Here is a 14,138-nt window from a genome sequence, read left to right as displayed (position 1 = left end):
ATGCCTAACCACCAGCATCTCCATCCTGGATCAATTGCCTCTTCAGCCATCATACTATTTTCCAGTGCACATTGCAAGTGGCACGCAGCAATCTTTTCTTTCTTCTTCTTTTTTCTTTAACTTCCTGACCATGCTACATGGCAGGCAGAATCTCAGTTTCCCAACAAGGGATCAAATCCACACCCTTGTCTTGAAAGTGCCGAGTCTTAAACACTGGACGGCCAGGGAAGCCCCAGCAATCTTTTTAAAAGCAGAAACATAAGGTTGCCTTCCTTTGTCATCTGAATTCCCACCACCGTGGTCTCCTTCCTGCCCTCCAATCTGACCTAGTGCCCACCCACCTCAGAACTTTTGCTCTGGTCATTTTTCATCTTTGGAATACTTTGCTTTAGAACACAGATCCGACCCTAGTTTATGTCCTTTCCAAGGTGAAATGTCTCACCTCAACTACCACTGCCTTGAGAGGTCTTTTTTGATCACCCTGGTAGAAGCAGTCACTTGCTACACTGTTTTCCTAGTTTTTTCCTAGCATTCCTTGTCGGTGTCTGAACGCTGTATCAGTTTACTAACAAGTCTGGCATCTGTGCCCTCCGCTAGAGTGTAAATCTTAGGCAGGGGTTCCAGTTGTTTTGTTCAACGCTGGATTCTCATTGCACAGAAGAAATACATATTGCCTAGCTCCTGTAACCCAGCAGGACCCTCTGAGGCCTTCCCAGAATAGTCCCCAAGCCACATCCTCCACCTGCCTTTTGTCTGTAGAAAAGCTTTAGTCAAAGAGTAAGTTCAATCACAGAAGTGAGAAAAATGCAGAAAGAAATGAAAACAGTCAAGCCAGACAAAATAATAATACTTTAGCCATTAAACAGGTCAGGAAACTTTATTTCTTCCCCAGGAACTATCGATAATATTCTCAGCTCAATCTTTTGAACTGTTTTGCAGGTACAGAAACCTCCACCGAGGTGAAGAAGGTAATTGTATACTGCCCACAAGCATGTAGACCCCAGACTGATTGGAACCAGAAGGCTGATGATGCTGACTCCCGGTTACCTCACCACCAACCATTCAGAAGAATGTCCAGGAGCTGATCATGCCCTGTCACTTTAACACTGTAAGACCCCTCTCTGCCCACTCCAGGGTGGGACAGTCTTATGAGTGCTAGCTTGCTGTGGCCTCCTTTGCTGGGCAAAGCAATAGAGAGCCCTTCTCTCCCAGTTCAAAATTCTGTCTCTGAGATTCAATTCAGCACTGGTACACAGAGGCTGGGTTTCAGCATCACTCCTCAAAAAGTGTCATCAAATTCATACAGACAGAGTGCAGCCATCTCTTGGACTGGATGTAGCAATAACATTTTTTTCATTGTTGAGAGCTGTTGAATTCAGTCATTATCCCAAGAACTAAAAAGAGTTGGTTCTGAATTCAATTCAGAAATCAAAAGTTTTGAAATTTACCCCCAAACAAAACAGAATTATCATTTGGCTTTATTTTTGCCCTTCAGTTATCTAATGTACGGGTTGGATGAATAAAGCATACACAGCTATAGGCTTTCTACTTACCTTCTGGGCTTGCATTAAAATGCTGTTCACCCTCATACCCTTCTCCTTAGCCCTTCCTATTTCTTATGCGCTCTTCTTCTGTACTGCAGACTTGTGTCCCTATTGTACAAAGAAATTGGGATATATATTTTCATGGTAATTCATTTTTGGAATTTTGTCACCTTATGTAGTGACTTCTTCCAAGATACTTTTTTCCAATTAAGAAAAATTCATGGAGACAGAGAAGTTATTAGGAGTTATTGTTTAATGGGTTTTCAATTTCAGTTTTGCAAGATAAAGTTCTGAAGATGCTGGTGGTGATGGTTGCACAACAATATGAACACACTTAAAAATGGTAAATTTTATATAATGTATTGGAGAAGGAAATGGCAACCCACTCCACTATTCTTGCCTGGAGAATCCTGTGGACAGAGGATCCTGGTGGGCTGCTGTCCATGGAATTGCACAGAGTTAGACACGATTGAAGCAACTTAGCATTCACGAATGCATTGGAAAATGAAATGGCAACCCACTCCAGTATTCTTACCTGGAGAATCCCAGGGATGGAGGAGCCTGGTGGGCTGCTGTCTATGGGATCACACAGAATTGAGCATGACTGAAGCGACTTAGCAGCATATAATATATATTTTACCACAATTAAAAATTTTTAATTTGTCTTTAATTTTAATGATTAAAAAACCCTCATCAGATCAGATCAGTCGCTCAGTTGTGTCCGACTGTTTGCAACCCCATGAATCGCAGCATGCCAGGCCTCCCTGTCCATCACCAACTCCCGGAGTTCACTCAGACTCACGTCCATCGAGTCAGTGATGCCATCCAGCCATCTCATCCTCTGTCGTCCCCTTCTCCTCTTGCCCCCAATCCCTCCCAGCATCAGAGTCTTTTCCAATGAGTCAACTCTTCACATGAGGTGGCCAAAGTACTGGAGTTCAACCCTCATAACTTTCCATTATTCTGAAGATCCAAAATAATGTTACAACTTTCAGTTGTTCTGTAGGATCCAGCCGGCTTGGCCCTGCCTGTCTCTTCAGCTTATCACATACATTGCCTCTTCGATGTAGCCACCCTGACTAAGTTTTCAAAGACATCAGACTCCTTCCACCTCAGGGCTCTGGTGCCTGCTGATTAATCTGCCAGGAGCAGACAAATCCTCATGCAAGTAACCCTTTTTTATTTTGTTGAGCTCTCTGGCCCACTGCAGAGAAGGCAATGGCATCCCACTCCAGTACTCTTGCCTGGAAAATCCCATGGACAGAGGAGCCTGGTGGGCTGCAGTCCATGGGGTCACTAAGAGTTGGACACGACTGAGCGACTTCACTTTCACTTTTCACGTTCATGCTTTGGAGAAGGAAATGGCAACCCACTCCAGTGTTCTTGCCTGGAGAATCCCAGGGACGGCAGAGCCTGGCGGGCTGCCGTCTATGGGGTCGCACAGAGTCGGACATGACTGAAGCGACTTAGCAGCAGCCCCAGCAGCAGCTGGCCCGATGACCTCATCAGGCAGAACTGCTGCAACAAAATCTGCATTTTAACAAGATCCCCAGGTAATTTGTGTACACATGAAAGTTTGAGAGTCCAGCTCCAGATGACTGATGAGTACAAACACAGAAAACAATAATCATTATATCCCCCAACACTTTTCAGGAGTTTTCCTTCTTAGCTTCTAGTTAGTTCAGACTGAAAAACTCAAAGGGCCAGAAGAGGATGGGAATAAACCCTAGTGTCTGCTGCCACCTTGTGGTGAGAAGTTCCAACCCAGCGAGAATTTGCTCTCCTCCAGGAAATAAAGTGAAGTCGCTCAGTCATGTCCGACTCTTAGCGACCCCATGGACAGCAGCCTACCAGGCTCCTCTGGCCATGGGATTTTCTAGGCAAGAGTACTGGAGTGGGGTGCCAGGAAATAAACCAAATGTCAAAAGGGAGGGGTGGGCTCAACTTTCTCAGCCATGTGTTTTGAGAGATCACTACAAAATAGCCCAAGGGGTGTACTGTGAGAAAGCCAAATAAAAACTGGACAGAGAGCATTCATCAGTTCCACATGAAAGATCTAACAAAAGCTGGGATCATTGGAATTAGTGTTGGTGGTCTCAGTTCTTCCCTCTTTGGAATGCAGACATGCACATTTGAATGTGATAATCAGTTGGTGTGTGATTATTTTATTACCAACCCAAATGGCAGTGGTTAGACAAGCAGGTCACCTATTCACATCTGCTTTGCCCTGGAGTCCGCAACACGACTGGGAATTTCCCACTGCTCTGTCAACTGCATCATTGATGACCTCTGTAAAGTGGTAAACAAGGCTGGTCCCACAAATGATGTCTGTAACACCTGGAAGGGAATAAGGAAGCACTTCCAAAAATTTTCCTACATACTTTACCCCCAAAGAGCCCAGGAGTTAAAAGCGCCTCGGTCACTGGATGATTTTGTTTTGTAGTTTGTGAGCCTAAGAGCTAAAGAAATTAACAACAGCTACTGCAGGTGAGGTTGACAGCAATGGATCGCCCTCACCTATGTACTCCAGAGCGCTTTAAGGTTGCTTACGAAAGAGCTGGCCAGTACCGAAGATTTCAGCAGCCCAGAAAGAGAAACGACTCATTCAAAAGGAAAGGGATTGAAAGGTAGGAAACTGGGACTCATTTTCTTCTCTCTTCAGTGAGATGCTTTGGATTTTGCATTAAACAATATTCACTGTGCTGATTAGAAAAAAGTAGCATGTTTTCAAGCACTGCATTTAGAAATGAAGGCTCCGTGTGGATTAGAGGGAGCAGAGACAGCATATATAGACAGCATATATACATTGGCTCAGGGAATCTAGTACCATGATGGAAGCCTCGTTTTGTGATCAAAAAAGTCTTCATTGTAATGGGAAAACCTTTCCTTTCTACCTGAACTTGAGATTTAATGTCACATATGATATTAAAATTAGTAGATACTAAGTTGATATTTCAGTCTCACAGTTTTAGACAGCAAATACTATTATTTTGAAAAATCAATAGTGCATTTTTCAAAATAAGTCCATGATCAGTGCTCTTTCCATTCCCTTTTCCAGCAATTTGGGCTGTTGTAATGTGTACTAATTATATTTTACCCATGTGCATGCTCTTTAATGTAACCTAAAAACTGTCTTATACCTCTTATTTCTTGTTAGTGGCAAAACCATGAAGACAAGCATGGAATACTCCAAATGTAATACATTTTAATTTGGAAAGGCAGTGAGATGATTGTTTTCCAATTTGGGGAGTATTCTTTTTTACCAGATTTATGAGCAATAGCTCAGATAGGTAGAAAAGAGTCGTTTTCATGAGGCCTGAAGTATCAAAGACCAGACTTCTGAACTTCCATGGGCAAAATGAAATTTTGCAGAGATTTCCACTTCCAATAAAAAATAGGGGTTAAAAGGAGAGGCAATACAACCAAATAAATTCATAACCAACCAAGATACTTAAAAGGTTAGGAAAGAAAAGATTCTTTTCATAACAGCAAATCATCTTATTAATTATGTTATAAATAGATTGGGAATGAGGGTGAGGGGATGGAACTAGGAGATACATTTTGGAGATTCAGAAACTGCTTAGAGCTGGGCTTTTTACTTGATGGGGGTTGCATGGATGACCTTGGGGGTTCCTGAGCCTCCTACATTGTATTCTCGTGTGTGTGTGCATTTATGGTAGTAGAAACTGATGGTTTTATTAAAAGTTCTCCTAAGAGTCCATGGGAGATTAATCCTAGCCCATAAATGATTTTTTATCTCGAAATAGAAGACTGGTTTTTAAAAATCCCTGGAATTTTATGGATATTATTGCTTTGGATGAAACTAACATCAAAATAGTTAATCAAGGAAGAATATTAGGTAAATAAGGGTATCATGGAACAGGTGATACTCACTTAGCACAGAAGCTAACAGAATAGACTTTGGGGTCAGATTATCTGGGCATAAGTTATTTAAGCTTTCCAAGTTTTAATTTCCTCATTTGTAAAATGGAGATAATAGTAAGAGGATTAAAATATGTAATACATATGAAAGAACTTAGATGAGTGTTTAGCACATAAAAGTCTACTAAGAAATATTACCTATTTTATTACTAAAATGATGAAGATATTATTTATTTGGAATTTTTGAAATATGCATTTATAATTACTTTCTCTAAATCAGTATTCTGCATAAAATGCAGCATTTATAGGACCTTGGAGAATATATTTTGTATTATCTACCTTAGCAGGCACTCTCATGTCTCATCACATTTGGAACCATATTTTGAAGTCCAGCAAAAAAGAAATCTCAAACTGTGATTGAAATGAGATCACCAATTTGCCAATATGAGGTAATATATTCTAACAGTCACAAACCAAGATTAAAATCTGCATTCTATACTCCATCAATTAAATTAATCTCTCTGTGTCCCAGCTTACTCATTAGTAAACTGAAGATAATAATATAAACTACCATCTCTGAGGATTAAATGAGATAGTGGCCAGAATGCACTTCTAGAGTTCAGCAACAAAATATCAAGTATTTGCTTTGGCTTTGGATGTGATGCTTGGTCTTCAGTTTTCTTTTTTGGAACTGTATAATTTGTTCACATTTGCAGTTGATTTTCATGATTCCAATGTTTCATTTTTAACTCTTCAATTTCCTTAACACAAATTATTTTTCCTTTGTTCAGATGGCATGAAGCTGTGTCTACCAACTTAGTAAACAAAATGTATTGGTCCCCAGAGAGGAGTCATCCAGTGTTAGTGACATGGAATTTCACAAGAGCCAGCAAAATCAGAAGAAAAATTTGGTGAGGAAAGTGAAGAGTGTTTGGGGGAGGATGCTGTCACACACGTACAGAAGCAAGCCAGCAAGTGTCAACGAAGAGGGTGCCCCTAACCACAAGGAAACCCTCCTTCCAAATACACAGAGCCTTCTTCTTAGAATTGTCAAGGAGCTTCCATCGCCCAAGTTATTTACCAAACCAAGAATGAGAAAGGTCTCCCAGAATGGTAATCCAAGTCAACATATGGTCCAATGTCAAGGCCAAGAGAGAAAATGAAATAGGACAGCTTTTGTTGCTACCCACAGAATAGCATTTCTGGGGAGCTTGTCTGAAATGCAGAAGTTAAGGCCCCCACGCAGGGCTACTGAGTCAGAATCTGCCTTTTAGAAAGATCCCCAGGTGATGTGTGTGTGTGTGTGTGTGTGTGTGTGTATACATCTTCAAAAACTCTGAATTAGATTACATTTGAGGTCACTCCCAGTCCAATTAATCAGTGGTCTCATCAGTCTAAAACTACTTTTCATTTAAATATTAAATGTGTACATAGGTGTGTGTGTATATATATACACACATACATATACACATATCTTAGAAAATCAAACCAAAGTGGAATTTTCTGGTTTTGTTTCTGGAGAAAGAAGTGAGGCAGATTTTCAAATGGCTGCTTCCAAAAGACGAAGGTGTGGGGAGAATTCTATTTTAAAAATGTATGATTGGTAAGTCGTAAAGGAAATTTTATTTTATTATATCTACTTCCCACATACTTTGTGAAGAATTGGCGTTTGAACTGTTGACAGTTTCTTCTGTGACATGGTAATGACGTTTGGTGGGGGGTCTTGTGAGTGACGACTACTATTTGCATTCTCCTTTTTAAAATTGATAGACTTTTTTGTAGAGCCGTTTTAGGTAAACTGGAAAAATTGAGTGGAAAATACAGAAATTTCCTCTATGCCTCCCTCTCCTTACCCCACCCACACAATTTCCTCTATTATGAACTTCTTGCCTTAGTACAGTACACTTGTTAGTCGATGAGCCAATATTAACATATTATTATTAACACTAGTCCATAGATTACGTATCACCGACTCGATGGCCGTGAGTCTGAGTGAACTCCGGGAGTTGGTGATGGACAGGGAGGCCTGGCGTGCTGCGATTCATGGGGTCGCAAAGAGTCAGACATGACTGAGCGGCTGAACTGAACTGAACTGATAGTTTACGCTGGGCTTCCCTGGTGGCTAAGTTGGTAAAGAATCCACCTGCGGTGCAGGAGACCCAGGTGTGATCCCTAACTTGGAGAAGAAATGGCAATCCACTCCAATATTCTTGCCTGGAGAATCCCATGGACAGAGGAGTCTGGCAGGCTACAGTCCATGGGGTCACAAGAGTTGGACACAACTTAGCGAGTACACAGCCACCATGGTTCACATTAGGATTCACTCTTTGCCCCCCACAGTTCCGTGGGTTTGAAAAACCCACCATGTAACGTGTCTCTCGTTACAATACCATACAGCAGAGCTTCAGTGCCATAAATACCCTTTGTATGTTCCTAGTGCCCTTTACAGTACAGCATTCAGAAATATATAGAATACTTACGTATATGTAGGTGATTCATACGTATCTTCAAATTTCACATCATGATAAGGCTGCACACCTGGTAGATACTTGTTCCAGGAAAAACAAAAACTGATGGCCTCCAGCTGACGCATTGCCCTTTCAAACAAAGTCTATCTTCTGGAAAAAAGACAACTAATACAAGCATCCAAGCATCTAGCAATTACCTGGCATAGACTGACCTGCCTGTTTCTGTTGAAAACAGCAAAGAGGGCACAGTCCTCTACGGACGGGGCTGGAGTTGGAGAGTCCAGTGGAAAACAGAGGACCAGAACCTGCTACCACGTCCCACGCGTTGGCTTATTTTTATCATAGCTGAAATAACAAATCTCTACACTAAGATTTCTCCAAGAAACTCACCCAGCTTTCAGGCTGCAGCTCAAACATTCTGATTCTCAACTGTGGCCGAAAGACAGTTGCTCGTCCCTGTTGATCCTCATTAGACTTTAAAACAAATATGTAGTAAATACTTACTATGCGGCAGCCACGCTGTAAGGGATAGAGCAGCAGACAGTATAGGCATGGTCTCTGCCCTCCTTGAGTTACAGAGGGCATGGAGGGGCTGCAGATATTTACCTCTGATGCAAAGAAAAAGCACAGGCTAGGGTGGGTACACGTCATCGATGCTGACTTTAGGGGAGGGGGCTCGAGAAAGCCTCCCTAACGAACGAACAACTCAGAAGAGACCGAAGGACAACTAGAGTTAGATAAGGAAAAAGTGGTGAGAACAGTTTTCCAGGAAGAGGGTAGAGCATGTTCAAGTTCCAACGTCAAGACAGCACTGGGCATAATTAAGGAATGAAAGTAATCCAGCCAGGGAGAGTCTGCTGAATAAGGTGATGAGGGTGTTTGTAAACCATGTTAAGAAATTTTAACTCTTCCTAAGGGTGGTGAGATACTTTCAAGCTGGGGATGTATATGATTTGAAGGGCATTTTTTAAAGGTAGCTCAGACTGCAGCGTAGAGACTGGATTGGAGGAGGGTAAGATCTGATGCAGGAGGAATAAACAGGCTCTTGCATTCATCCAAGGCAAGGGATAATTTTAGCTGGGGCTAGTCGTGGCAGTGCGGGTGGTGAGGTTGAAGAGGATGTTCAGTGGCAGGAGGTGCAAGATTTGGGCAAGAGCTGACAGTGGAGGGTGGGGGAGAAAGGAGCGTCCCCCTAGGTTGAGCATCCACTTTGAATTTAAAGCCACCAGTCCCTGAGCTGAGGAGCCATGGTTCCTCAATGCAGTTATCAAGTGGCCTGAAGCAGATTAAATTGATTTTAGGTGCTGTGCATAGCATGAAAACACTGAAACATAGACCATGCTGCACACCTCGCTTTTCCCAGTGCCTTTTTGACCCCTTTCACTACATCAAGGAAAAAGTCTCATCTCCTTCCCTTTTTCTATCTTAATAAAAAAGGGAGTAGCCTCAAGTTTGCTGCCTTCCGTTGGCAATAACATGATTTTGGTTTTACCATACTAGTCTCAGTGTCTATGATACTGGTTTTTGATTTATGACAGTGTTTTAAGTTTCCTTTATGTTTATTGTGTTAAGAACTGATTTTTTTTTTTTTAATGAAGATGCTTTTTTCCCTTATCTTTTGGCTGTGCCACATAGCCTGTGGGATCTTAGTTCCCTGACCAGGGATAGAACCCGAACCGCCTGCATTGGCAGCGAGGGCTCATAACACTGGACCACCAGAGAAGTCCCAAGAACTGAGCTGACAGAGAAAAATATTAAGGACTCTAGGATTCACAGGGCTCCTAGTATGTGGGAAAAACTGTTAAGAAGGTATATGAATGACTGAGCCTTGAGCCACTTTGCTGCAGAGTACGCTTAAACTTGTCTTCAGTCAACAGCAAGTAGTCGTTGGATTGTTTTCTATGTTAGAGGGTACATTTTCTAATTCCACAAGTTACAGGGAAAAACAACAGAGGGCAAAAGTGAAGTCTCAAAGACAGTTATCAACCACCTTGTCAAGATGGGTTGTGACTATGGAGGTCATGACCACAAGAAAAAGCCAAGTGTTCAAGAGAAAGTGTGAGATTCAGCAAAGCAAGTCCATTTTCAATTTTAACCCCGAAGAAAAAAAGCCACTGAAATCGCATGTGATGCTTGCTTTTCAGGAGACTTTCTAATAGAAAGCATATGTTTATTATTGTGATCCTTCACGACTGTCTGTTTTTTTCCCCCTCATTCCCTCTAAGCAACTACACAACTTGACGCTGTTGAAGCAGAGACAGAGGCGATAACCCAAGGAAGTACACTCCTCCGAGCCAGGAGAACCACCTAGCGTTTATCTGTGACATCATTCCTTCAGGAATGCAAAAGGTAAAATGCTAAAACAAACTTGCGTCTAAAGACTTACACGGAAGTCAACGTTCAGGGCTGTTGTAAAAACCAAGTTCTCTCCCGTTTAAAGCTGCCCTTTGTGTCTCCACTCCTAGCATTCAGGGCACAAGACGTGGACTTGCCAGGTCTGATTCCTCTACTTCTGAGCTCGAATGGTTCAGCTTCTGCTATAATCTGGGCAACAGTAGGGGTTGCAGCTTTAGATTGACTTGGTCAGCTGTTCAAATATCAAGTCGGTATATTAGCATCTGGCATATCATGCATGCTCTGTGGAAAGATATTCTCCAGACCAACCCCACAGAATTTCCACAAGGATGCAAACATTTGTCCACAACAGTAGCCATTAGCATGTGACTTTTAAGCCTTTGCATGTGGCTGGTTGTTGTTCAGTCCCTCAGTCATGTCCGACTCTTCACAAGCCTATGGACTGCAGCATGCCAGGCTCCTCTGTCCTTCACTGTCTCTGGGAGATTGCTCAAATTTATGTCCATTGAGTCCATGATGCTGCATAACCATCTCATCCTGTGTTACTCCCTCTCCTTTTGCCTTCAGTCTTTCCCAGCTAATGTGGCAGTATAACTGAGGAAGTGAATTTTACATTTCATTATAATTGAAATTAAAATACAAATAGAACGTGTGTATAGTATGACAGTGCAACACTTGATGATCCAGGACACTCCAGCCCAAAGCTTGTACTTATCTGTATTTAGATCAAGTTTGTGCCTAAATTGCCCATGCTATTTTTTAATAGAATCTGAAGTATTGTTTCTTCTGACATAATAAGCATTTATTAAAGCTGACTATGTTCCAAACCCTCTTCTAAGTGCTTTAAAAATATCAACTCAGATATTCCTTACAACAGCCCCGTAAAGTAGATAGCAATAGGTTACTACAATAAGTAGGATATGATTTTAGGGATGGCAATGAGAGGTTAAGTAATTGGCCCAGATAATCAGAAGAGCCGGGCTTCAAACCCAGGAAGATTTGACTCTACCAGTGCTTACTCCTAATTACTATGCTGTTCCTGCTGTGCTCAGTCGTGTTGACTTTTTCCGACCCCTTGGACTATAGCCCGCCAGGCTCTTTGGTCCATGGAATTCTCCAGGCAAGAATACTGGAGTGGGTTGTCATTTCCTTCTTCAGGTACTCTTCTCAACCCAGGGATTGAACCCAGGTCTCCTGTGTTTCTGCATTGAAGGCAGACTCTTTACTGCTGAGAAGAGTAAAGCCCTGGGAAGCCCACTAATTACTATGCTAGGTTCTAATTGTACTGTCTATTATGGTAGCCACAGAGAAGGCAATGGCACTCCACTCCAGTACTCTTGCCTGGAAAATCCCATGGACAGAGGAGCCTGGTGGGCTGCAGTTCATGGGGTCTCGAAGAGTTGGACACGACTAAGTGACTTCACTTTCACTTTTCACTTTCATGCATTGGAGAAGGAAATGGCAGCCCACTCCAGTGTTCTTGCCTGGAGAATCCCAGGGACGGGGGAGCCTGGTGGGCTGCAGTCCATGGGGTCGCACAGAGTCGGACACGACTGAAGCGACTTAGCAGCATTATGGTAGCCAATAGTCACATGTGACTATTTACATTAATTAAAACTAAATAAAAAGAACAGTCCATTCCCTTCACTGCACTAGCTACATTTCATGTGTTCAGTTAACACATATGGCCAGTGGCTATGGTATTTGACAGCACAGATAAAGAACACTTTCATTTTTGTGGGAAGTTCTATTAAACAGCGCTGCTCTAGTGCACTGCCAGAGTGTACCAGTATTAGTTTTGAATTTTGCCTCTTGAGTGCTAGGTTCATATTTATCATATTCCTAATATGTGCTGGGCAGTTTCTACGTTTGGGGGCTATAAAGGTGACCCAATGGCCCTTGTCCTGTTTCCATGGAACTTATAGTTTGATGGAGGAGACGGACATTAAACCATGGCACTGTTAGCTCTCAGAACATTCTCATATATTTGAATCAGTTGTCCACGTTTCGAAATTAGAATCGTTCAAACAAAAGTCTGGATTTTCAACTTCCTTTTGAAAAATAAGAGGATTTGGCAACATGGAGCCTGCAGCTCCTCCAGCAACAGCAGAGCTACACAGAGGCCACCCCCTTTGCGGGAGGCCCGTTCTCTCCAGTCCATGCCAGACCAACTGAGCCTGTTTCTCAAAACCTGCCTGACCCTTCAAGACATTTGACTTTTTAATAATGGTATTCAATACACAGAAATAACTTAAGTAATTACCAAGCTAGTGCTTAGTAGGAAAAAAAAAAACAAAACACTGGGTTTTATGAGAGAGAAACAAAAGGAGTTGTGCTTTGGTTAGATTGGGGAAGGTTCTGCAACTGACACTGGAGCCGGGGTGAGCTGGCAGGGCTTCCCAGATAAAGAATCTGCCTGCCAATGCAGGAGATGCAAGTTCCATCCCTGGGTCGGGAAGAACCCCTGGAGGAGGAACAGCAACCCACTCCAGTATTTTTGCCTGGGAAATCCCAAGGACAGAGGAGCCTGGCGGGCTATAGCCCACGGGGTCACAAAAGAGTCAGACATAATTGAGTGACTGAGCATGCATGCAGGAGCCAGCAGGGCAGAGTTTCCACAGACTCATTTGTAAACTCGGGCAAAGGGCAAGACCCAAATGTGACTGCACATCCCACTTTGTGTAGGTCTCACAGTAGTCCTCATGGTAATTACTAAACACAGGGGAAGGAAGAGTGAACCTAGTAAGACTAAAAAGGCCATATTAGCCAGGAGCCACGACCTAGGAATGAGTTTTAATAGCACAGGTACTTGTAACCAGCAAGCCAGGGACCATGGGAAGGGTATCAGGCATGCAATGAAAAGAACCCAGAGCTTTCTTTTTTATGTTTGGAAACATGTCTGCCATGAAAATAAGGAAACCTGCAGAAAAGACCAGATTAGCAACTGGATCCAGTGATAATGAGCTTTCTGGGGCACTCGTCTACAACAGCTCCACACTCTGGCTGTGCTCAGCGGCTACAGAGGCAATTTCTTCTTCTTCCCCTTACAAATGACCTGCTTTTTTTCCTGACACTGTATATTCTTTCAGAACCAGACAATCTCATTTCTCTGCACCCTATAGATCTCTTCAAAGAGAGCTCTGGGCACAAAGGAGATGCATGGGGCGTGGAGAATAATATGAATACAGCCTCCAGTCCAATGTTGTTATGTGGCAAATATTCAGTTTAAAAGAGGATGTCGCAAGGGTAAGAGTGTTCACTGAAGCACCGTCACAGAAATAATGGTGGCACTTCTTAATCTGATGTGTTTTTTACATTTTTATGATAGGTTCCATATTCATCAAAAAAGAGACCACACTTTCCGGTATTTAAAAGAAAGAAGCACAGCATGGAAAACATTCTCCAGAAACCAGATTTGACAGTGGGAAAGCTTCAAATGCAGGTAGTGGACAAAGGTTTTTACTTTGTGTTTCAAAAGCATCAGAGGCCTGGGCTCAACTGAACGCACAGCCCTGCTAGACAGCGTGGCTGTGGGACGAACTAATGATTAGCATGAAGGCATCCTGTTAGTGGGGGGCATTTGAGAGTGGCTACAGGATCGCTGAGGGCGCTGAGGATGATGCTGTGTGCCTACTAAATGTTAAAGTGAATTCAATTAAAATGAAGGCGCACACACACAAGGGTTTGAGAAGAAATGAGACTGTCTTTAGCACTGGGTGGTAAAGGCATGTTTTCAAGCTCTGTTTGCTGTGACTTGAATTAGAATAATACTTTGGGACTTGCAGACATCCACCAGTTCCTGAACTCATCCCTCAGGAAAAACAGCTCTCCCTTCGGTGTGGACAAGGCTTTCTAACACATGGCTTCGTTTCTTTGTTCTGGGCTGTTA

The sequence above is a fragment of the Bos javanicus genome, chromosome 22, assembly GCF_032452875.1.
Source record: "Bos javanicus breed banteng chromosome 22, ARS-OSU_banteng_1.0, whole genome shotgun sequence".
In the NCBI taxonomy this organism is placed as follows: Eukaryota; Metazoa; Chordata; class Mammalia; order Artiodactyla; family Bovidae; genus Bos; species Bos javanicus.
This window is presented reverse-complemented; position numbering follows the sequence as displayed.